This window comes from Myotis davidii, unplaced genomic scaffold, assembly GCF_000327345.1.
Source record: "Myotis davidii unplaced genomic scaffold, ASM32734v1 scaffold1104, whole genome shotgun sequence".
Taxonomy (NCBI): domain Eukaryota; kingdom Metazoa; phylum Chordata; class Mammalia; order Chiroptera; family Vespertilionidae; genus Myotis; species Myotis davidii.
The window spans coordinates 152,821-161,741 of record NW_006294679.1 but is presented as its reverse complement, the minus strand read 5'-3'; the positions used below and the strand labels follow the sequence as shown (position 1 = coordinate 161,741).

Below are 8,921 nucleotides of genomic sequence, written 5' to 3'. Positions count from 1 at the left end.
CAGGAAGCAGCTAGAGCAGTCATTGCCCCGAACTGGGGTTTCCTAATCAGAGAGGGGAATGAAAGGAGTTAGAGCATAATTAGGTAGATAGGGTGAGGGGGGAGGAAGGAGGAATCCTGGAGCTGGCAAAACAAAACGTGTGTTTTGCAGGAAACAGGATGGAGAGCAGAAAATCAGGTGTCTTTCTTGCAAGTGCAAAACAAAATGTTGCAAAAATGCCAGGAACTGTTATGCCCAGATTTCAAGATCCCCAAGAAAACCACACCAGGGAGCCAGTCCGATGCAAAAGCAGAAGGTCCTTTATTGAGCTAGCTAACTCGACCCCACCCTCCGGTCGACCCAGCGACCGGAAGCAGAGTGCCACCCGTGAGAAAATCAGGGCTTTAATAGGGGGGTGGAATGAGGGGAGGGGAGCTGACTGTGGGCCCTGCCGATTGGCCAGGCGCAAGTCGTCGGGTCTCGTTACACAGGATGTGGTCATCTCTATGGCGCGCAGGTTCCTTGATTGTCATTGGTTAGTTTAAAGAAATCCCGGCTTCCGGGAAGAAGGTACTTTCCTGAGCACATGGTGACTGCCCCAACATGGAGGATCCGGGGTAAGACGGAGGGCATAGCCCTCGCCCTTTCAGAACCAATCAGAGAGCGGCACAGATCGACAACTTTTAGTAAATACCATGGGGGAGCAGAAGGCTTTGGGGGCAACCCATGTGGGTCCCCTCCCCGAGCGGGGAGCTTGTGTTTGTTTGCAATAAGCTTCCGCCTGTTTGAACTCCTCTGGTCCTAGGCTTCATTCTTGGATTCCGTGGGACAAGACCCCGGGAAGAATTTCTGCTCACTGGCTTGGCATCATCACAGTCCCGGCGGAGCACATGCTGAGCACCCCGCGTGGAGGGACAGGCAGCCGAAGAGAATTCGTGTCTAATGATGAAGACAGGCATTGGAGGCCTTTAGAAGACAACTCCTCGTGAGGCCAGGAACCTGGGTGAGACTGACCAAGGGGAGGGGAGGCTCACGCTGGAAGGGGGTCCAGACAGGCCGCCCTCTCGGCCAGCTCCTGGGGGGGGGGGTGGCAGTCAGAGCCAGCTTGGGGGGCACAGAGCAGCGCAGGGGCAGACAGGCTGTGACCATAAAGTGAGAGGAAGGCGCGGGCCCTGCTGAGCCGGGGGCTCCCACCAGCACAGCACAGGGCAGGGGTGGGCAAACTTTTTGACGCGAGGGCCACAATGGGTTCTTACACTGGACCGGAGGGCTGGAACAAAAGCATGGATGGAGTGTTTGTGTGAACTACTATAAATTCAAAGTAAACATCATTACATAAAAGGGTACGGTCTTTTATTTCAATAGTTTTATTCTTTACAAAAGCATGGATGGAGTGTTTGTGTGAACTAATATAAATTCAAAGTAAACATCATTACATAAAAGGGTACGGTCTTTTTTTTTTAGTTTTATTCATTTCAAATGGGCCGGGTCCGGCCCGCGGGCTGTAGTTTGCCCACGGCTGGCACAGGGCCTCAGGGCAGAAGTGCTCAGCTGGGCACCTTAGGGGGTTCCTGGTGGTCAGGGAAGTGGGGGAAAGGGCGGCGAAGCAGGGGAGGTTTAGAGGAGAAGACAGTGGACAAAGAACGAGTACCTTGAACCAAGCTGTTCAGCACCCAATATATGTGAGATGCTGGGTGTCACCATGAAGTGGCGTGGAGATGACTGGACAAGCTCCCGCCCCCACTCCCGCCCCCACAGCCACAGCCTCTAAGAAAGCAAAGCTCTCAGCTCACTTTCCGACTCAGTGGCCTCACAGGGCAGTTCCCCTCGCAAACAAAACAGTGGAAATTCCCTAGCCTGGCCCACAGCCAGGATGACAGCATGGCTCCCCTGCTTGTCTCCGGCCACAGCCTCCGACCGCCATCTGATTTACAGGCCCGTGCCTGCCTGCTCCTGCTTTTGTGCCCTGTGCAGCTCAGTCCTCAGCGTTCAGGGCCTGGCCAAAGGCTCCAAGGAGTCTCCATTAGCCCCAACACATACGCCCTCGCACCCCCCACCCCCCACTTCCACCCCCAGTCCCCATCTGCTCCCATCTCCCTAACTGTCTCAGAGTCTTTATTCAACCAGAAATGTTAGTGGGCATCACCTGCTCCTTCAACAATGCAACAGCTCCACACATAGAACCCGCTCTGTTCCAGACACGCCACCCCAGCCCCCGAGGCCTGGCCGCACCTGCTGACAGCAAGTGTTCGCAAGGCGGGTGAAGGTACACATTGAAAGGGTCGGAGTGGGCTGGGGTCGTGCACCTATGGTGTGAGCCATAATGTATCGAAAGAAGCTTTTATTTCAGGCACCTGGGTGCAGGGGAACTGAGTCCAAAAAAGGAATCAGTGGAGACTGAAGGGGGAGGCGGACTTTTATGAACCTTTGCTGCCTGCAAGCAGTTCTGATGTGCGGGCCGGTCCATCCTAGGCCCTCCTAGGTGCCAGATGGCTCGTGGTTATCTAGGCTGTGCTGAGCTCAAGGCAAGCGTTCTGCAAGATATCCACTAAGCACAGTCAGTTTTCTCTGCCCGGTTTAATCTCTTTAACCCTTTCATTCCCGTCTTGAAGGGTATATATAAAGGAATAGAAGGGGGAGGGGGTCGCCGTCTTTCTTTGTCTGCTTCTTGCATGGGAGGGGCTGTCGTGGATGCCTAAGGAGTAAGTTCAGATTATTTCCTGGGATACAAGCCTGAAGGGTCCCTTTACCTGGGTAAGGACAAACTATCCTACTGTCTTAACTAGGACTGGTAGTCTTGTTTGTATACATTTGGTAACTATTTTTAAAATGCAGGGCCCAAGGAGGAGGAGGAGGATGAGTAATAGTGTCAGGGAGCCTAAAGGGAAAAAGCCAGGTAAATCTGGGCAGAGATACCTGTAGGCGGGACCATATGGACTGCTCTATGCTGTCCTGATCTCCTTGAGCCACTGCATATTCAGTAGAATGCGTTGTGTTCTTTCCTCTATTTGACCTGTAGAGTTTAGATAAAAACAACAGGAGGCATTAGCAATTAGACAAACCCCTCCCTGTTTGGCCAAAAGATAGTCTAGATCAGAGGTTTTCAACCTGTGGGTCGCGATCCCTTTGGGGGTCGAACGACCCTTTCACAGGGGTCGCCTAAGACCATCAGAACACACATATATAATTACATATTGTTTTTGTGATTAATCACTATGCTTTAATTATGTTCAATTTGTAACAATGAAATGGGGGGTCACCACAAGATGAGGAACTGTATTAAAGGGTCGCGGTGTTAGGAAGGTTGAGAACCACTGGTCTAGGGCGAGTAGGGGGACCACTTTAGGGATACGAGAGATCTGCGAGTTTTGGAAGCACTATGACAGACAGATGTGATCTAGAGAGAAATCCTGTGAATTGGGCTGGAGCCAGAGGTCTGTAATGAACTGGGACATATCCTGCACTGTTCTGATGGGATAGTCTGTGCCAGGTGGGGGAGTGTTGTCATTAACAATCTGCAGGCACGTGGAAGCCGGGGTATATAATCTATTAGTGTCTCGGAGCACGGATTCATGCACATTAATAGGAAACTCATTAGAAGGTGGCCGGCGGGGTTGGACTGGGTGAGATGGGCTGGAACACATCCTGGAGCCAACCTCCTGAGCCGCCCCCCACCCACCCCGCTGGCTGCACGTGGGGCAGCACCTCGGCTCGAATGGCATCGGTGGAGTCAGTGTCCTGGCCTGCGGGGATCAGGCCAAAAGGGCTCTCCGACATCCCCTGAGGGCTCCCAGATTTCGAGAGGGCAGTTCTCAGGTGATGCACCTTGGAATCAGGCTCCCTCCTCTCTAGTTCTGGGGTGCATCACCCAAGAACTGCCGCTCCCAAGTCACTGCATATCATACCTACCGGACAGTCTGCTGGTTGCTTAGCCTGTTATATGTATAGATTAGTCATTCAGCTGATACTCAAGAGGGGCTATTTTTTTCTCCAGGAAGGCGAATGGAGGGGTAGGTTACCCTGGGGGCGAGGTTCTTATTTTACCCAGTTTTGCCCCTTGCTAGGTTTCTGAAGCTTTCCCCCCTATTGCATGCAAAGTATGCAACACAGTGCTTAGCACAATATAGGCTCAACTGTGAAAATAAAGGGTTTTAAATAATTTTTCAAGGCTCTCTAATTATCAGAGAAATGCAAAATGAGTCACTCTCCAGAAAAGAAAACAGCAAGGCCTGGTGAGGATGTGAAAAAACTGAGCCTCGGGCACTGTTGGGGGAGTGTACGTTGGTGCAACTGCGATGGAAAGCAGTCTGGAAGTCCTCAAAAAATTAAACTGGAACCGATGACCCAGCAGTCCCCTTCTGGGCGTTTACCCAAAAGCACTTACAGCAGGATCTCAAAGAGACACGGAACCTCAGCCTCGCTCACAGCAGCCACAAGGAGGCCAGCCACACCCACTGGCACAGGAACACGCAAGGAGTGTGGTTGAGGCCAGCAACACGCCGTGGTGCGTCTGAGGCGGAAGGACGCCCGTCCCAGGCTGCAGCACGGGTGGCTGAGGACATGATGCCGGTCACACAAGGACCAAGTCCTGTGCTTCACGTGTGTGAGACGCCTGAGAGGGGGGCGCCAGCACGGGGGGGCGCGAGGTGGGGGTTCCGGGCCATGAGAAGGGCGTGAGGTCTGTTGCCCAGGACGGGAGTCCAGGGAACGCTACTGCACACTTACACATGGCTGAAGGCACACTTCATCGGATGTGCTTTTTAGAGATAAACAGGTTAAATGGTGCCTGTGCGGATGCCCTCCAGGTCCCCAGTGCCAGACGGGCAGGGAGGGGAAAGGAGAGATGCGCAATTCGGGCTGGGGAGGTGCGAGGCCTTCGTGTGGAGAAAGCAGAGCGAGCGCCCTTCCCCCTCCCCTGGCGTGGGCCACAGCAGGAGACTGGACACAGCCTCCGGATCACAGGTGTCTGTCGGTGCCTCAGAACTGGAAATGAGAGGTGCTGAGAGGAGGACACACTCTGAAAAGCTGGAAGGAGGGGCGCAGAACAAGCCACAGTTTGGGGTCAGGATGAGATGAGCCCCTCTTCCCCACTGGTCTGTCTGGGGTGACTCCGCTCATTGGTAGCAACGGGCAGCCATGCTCTCCTGATGGTGGGTGTGAGCACTAACCCACTCACCGTGTTTGGAATATTCTTTTTATCCCATGAAACACAACACACATTGTGATTTTTACAGATAAGCAAGCTCTAGCTATGACCATTTGCAGGACTAGCCTTGGCATCACAAGTGATAAATCAGGCTCTTGCCTAAACCAGAAAGTGGTTTGTCTCGATCCATGGCTCGGGCATGGGGTGCTGGTCACTGTTCCCCCTTTCCCTGAAGATAATCTTAAATATTCACAGAAGGCAATGCCCAGGCTCTACTCCCAAAGAGGAAGGAGGCCCTTTCACCGGGGAAGGTGGGGCGGAAGAACTTTTATACAATTCAGTTAACAATGGCCTTTTCCCAAAGGGAAAGAAAGGATCCTGTATAATAAAAGCCTAATATGCTCAGTGTCTGGTCGTCTGTTCAACCAATCAAAACGTAATATGCTAATGATATGCTAAGGCCGCTCAACCACTTGCTATGACATGCACTGACCACCAGGGGGAAGATGATCTGACCGGTAGGTTAGCTTGCTGCTGGGTTCCCTGATGGGGACTGACCCCTCCCACAGTCCCTCCCTGGCTGGCCAACCTCCCGCATCCCTCTCTGGCCCCGATCATGCACTAGTGGGGTCCCTCCATCTGGCCTGCGCCCTCTCACAATCTGGGACCCCTCGGGGGAAGTGGGAGAGCCGGTTTTGGCCCGATCCCACAGGTCAGGCCGAGGGACCCCACTGATGCAAGAATTTGTGCACCGGGCCCCTAGTTTTTAATGAAAGGTCTCCCACATCCTGAAGTGTGAGGGGAGCAGCCCTGAAGCTGCTGGCCACACAGGTCACAGGATTCAGTGTGAGTTTTGATCATGATAGTGTTTCATTAATGTGGTTTCCATGCTAGATTTTCTGTGCATGTTGCAACTTTATAACAAAATACATTCAGTTGCTGGGCTGCTGTTGCCTAAAGGATCTGAAGGATGAACAAGAAAAGCAAAAACAGAAGAAAAATCTAAGTAGAGCTCAATGGAGACTTAAATCATGAGCCATTTTCTAAAATGGCCAGGACTTGGCTGTGGCCCGGGTTCCTGTCAGTTTCTCTGTTTCTGTTGTGATGAGCGTTTCTCTGTGAGAGCAGGTTTCTGACCCCTGCAGCTAGTCCTTCAACGTGGGTAACGATTTGGATCTGAGTCTGGTTTTCTTGTTTTAGGTGAATTAGTGCAGACGACGCACACCTGCTCTCAGGCCAGCACCTGTGCTCAGCCGGCTGGTTCCGGAAGTCTGAGGAGCTTGGCAAGCGGGAAAGCAAGCGCGGGAAGGAAGGCCAGCCTCCAGGCCGGGCCTCCCAGGGGCTCCCAGGGGCCAGCGCCAGTTTCTCTGCGACCTTTCAATTCTAACACTAATGACATCGGTCCTGTTCCCACTCCCTCGGCTACGTGTGGGCTGTGCCAGCGGACCCTTCCCACCGGGCGTGTGAGCTGCTCTGCACGTGGCCTGGCTCTGCACAGACGGGCGGGGAGGGGCCTGCATGTGCACATGGGCAGAGAGAGAAAGAGAAGACAGTGCAAGTCTCCACGGAAGTCCACAGGGCACCCACTTACTAGTGAAAACAGTAACCCCGTGTGCGCCGCCAGCCTGCCTGTCAGCTGTCACTCAGCGACCCTCTAAGCAGGAGCTGGACCACTGAGCGCGAAGGGCCAGTGTCATGTCCCTGCTTCACCGCACCAGCCAGGGGCTGCTCAGGGAGGCTCCTGCCAGGCCTCCTGAGGTCTGGCCAGGCGGTGGGCCGGTGGGGAAGCACCTGCACACCCTTCTTCCTTCTCGGGCTTGGCCTGTGATCTCTGCCATCACAGAGCAGGAGAGGACATTTAACAAGCGCTCATCAACCCAAACTACTACCCACCTGCTCTGGGGTCCCAGTAAGTGTCAGAGTGGCTGCCCTGCAGGGCCAGGAAGACACAGCGGCACTGTTGGAGGCGGAACAGAGCAGGAGGACAGATGCACAGGGACCGTGTCCAGGAGTGGATGGAGGAAACCAGGAGACAGACCGCCCGCCTCCCAGAACACGTGGAGCCTGCATGGAGGAGAAGGTGAAACTTGGAAGCTCAGAAAACATAAAATTGTACCTTCATTCACACAATCTGTGCTCAGGGCTGGAACATTTGAACAGTTATGTCTAGCCTGGCCAGTGTGGCTCAGTGGTTGAGTGTCAACCTATGAACCTGGAGGTCATGGTTCAATTCCCAGTCAGGGCACTTGCCCAGGTTGTGCTGGATCCTCGGTGTGGAGCGTGTAGGAGGCAGCCAATCCATGATTCTCTCACATCATTGATGTTTCTCTCTCCCTCTCCCTTCCTCTTTGAAATCAATAAAAATAGTTTTTTTTAAAAGTTCACTCAACTTTTCAAAGGTTCATGGAAGGTACATAATAAACTCCACTTCAAGTGATTAAAAAGGGTTAAACTATATACAGCTGCTGGAACCGGCAGACCTGGCCCCTTTATGTCACTAACAAGATGGACCTACATCTCCGGGGAGGTGGTGGCTGCTGTTTGTGCATGTCCAGAGGGCTCTTAGCATTTCCAGTTGGACTCCCTGATTTTATTTACAAATCATTATTGTTATTCTAAATTGTATTCTCTAATTTAATGTAACAAAAACAGTTTTTATTGATTTCAGAGAGAAAGGGAGAGGGGGAGAGAGATAGAAACATCAAGGACTAGAGAGAATAGTTGATCCCCTGCCTCCTGCACGCCTCCCACTGGGAATCAAGCCCGAAATCGGGGCAAGTGCCCTGGCCAGGAATTGAACCGTCACCTCCTGGTTCATAGGTCGATGCTCAACCACTGAGCCGTCTGCTGGGCTGTCCTAGCTGAATTAGAAAGGTCTAAGATGTTCATTGATTGGTAGAAGCCCAGTGCTGGCCAGGGCAGGGAGCGCCTCTCTCTGGAGGCGGGAAGGGCTGCCCCCCGCAGTTCAGGTCCTGGGCCTTCGGCTGCGGCTCTCCTTCCAACTCCAGCTTCATTCCGAATAATCTGCAAGTGACTCTCACAACAAAAATAATGCTCTGCCAAAGCTCCACGGAAACATCACTTTGGGTGTTGCCAGCTTTGGCCTTTTCCAGGGATGACTACTTGTAGGACCAGATGGAGAGGCAGGAGCAGAGGAGCTAAGCAGGAGGAGGCCTTCGGGGAGTCTGGTCCTCCTGAGGAACCAGAAAGAGGGGGCGCTGGGAAGGGTTAACGCGACCTGGGGTGGAGGCCTCAGCAGGCGTCTGCCAGCACCGGTCAGAGTCGCTGCACTTCATCGCCCTCCGCTCCCTCATTCCCTGGCCTGTGGCTCCTCCCTGTGCCGCACGCCCCTGACATTGCGCAAGGAGCTACTGCAAACTCGCGGGCTTTAGAAGGCCCGGCACCGCCAGCGCCAGAACCAATCCGAGTCCTGCCAGACCCCTGACTATCGCCCGGAACCTGCAGCCCGCAGTGCGTTCGCCTGGAGGGAAGCTCAAAGGTCCGGGATGCAGCGAGAAGGGCTCCTCTCCCCGGCGAGGCCGCACGGAGCCCTGCTTTCCTGCGGGAGCCCCGGAGAAGGCCCGGCCCGAGGGACACGGGGGCACATTGAAAAGGAAAGGAGGTGCGGGAGTGACCGGGGCTCCCCCGCCAGCCCGAGCGCAAAGCTGTCAGCACCCGGGAAGCAGGGCAGGAGCGGAAGCGGCGGGAGAGGGGACAGAGGGGACTCGGAGGGCGAGGACGCTGCCCGCTGTGCCCCCCACCGGACTCGAACCCCCGCCCCACGGCCGTGGCTTTC

The 8,921-nt window shown here is 54.1% G+C and overlaps 1 long non-coding RNA gene across 1 annotated transcript in view; it reads left to right on the top strand.

Moving 5' to 3' along the window:
• Window positions 1-1,088, top strand: part of LOC107183976 — a 13,796-nt gene extending 12,708 nt beyond the window's left edge. Inside the window, exon 3 of the long non-coding RNA XR_001514797.1 lies at window positions 1,078-1,088. This is a non-coding gene — a long non-coding RNA (uncharacterized LOC107183976). The remainder of the gene's footprint in view (window positions 1-1,077) is intronic.
• The last annotated feature ends 7,833 nt before the right edge of the window (window positions 1,089-8,921 follow it).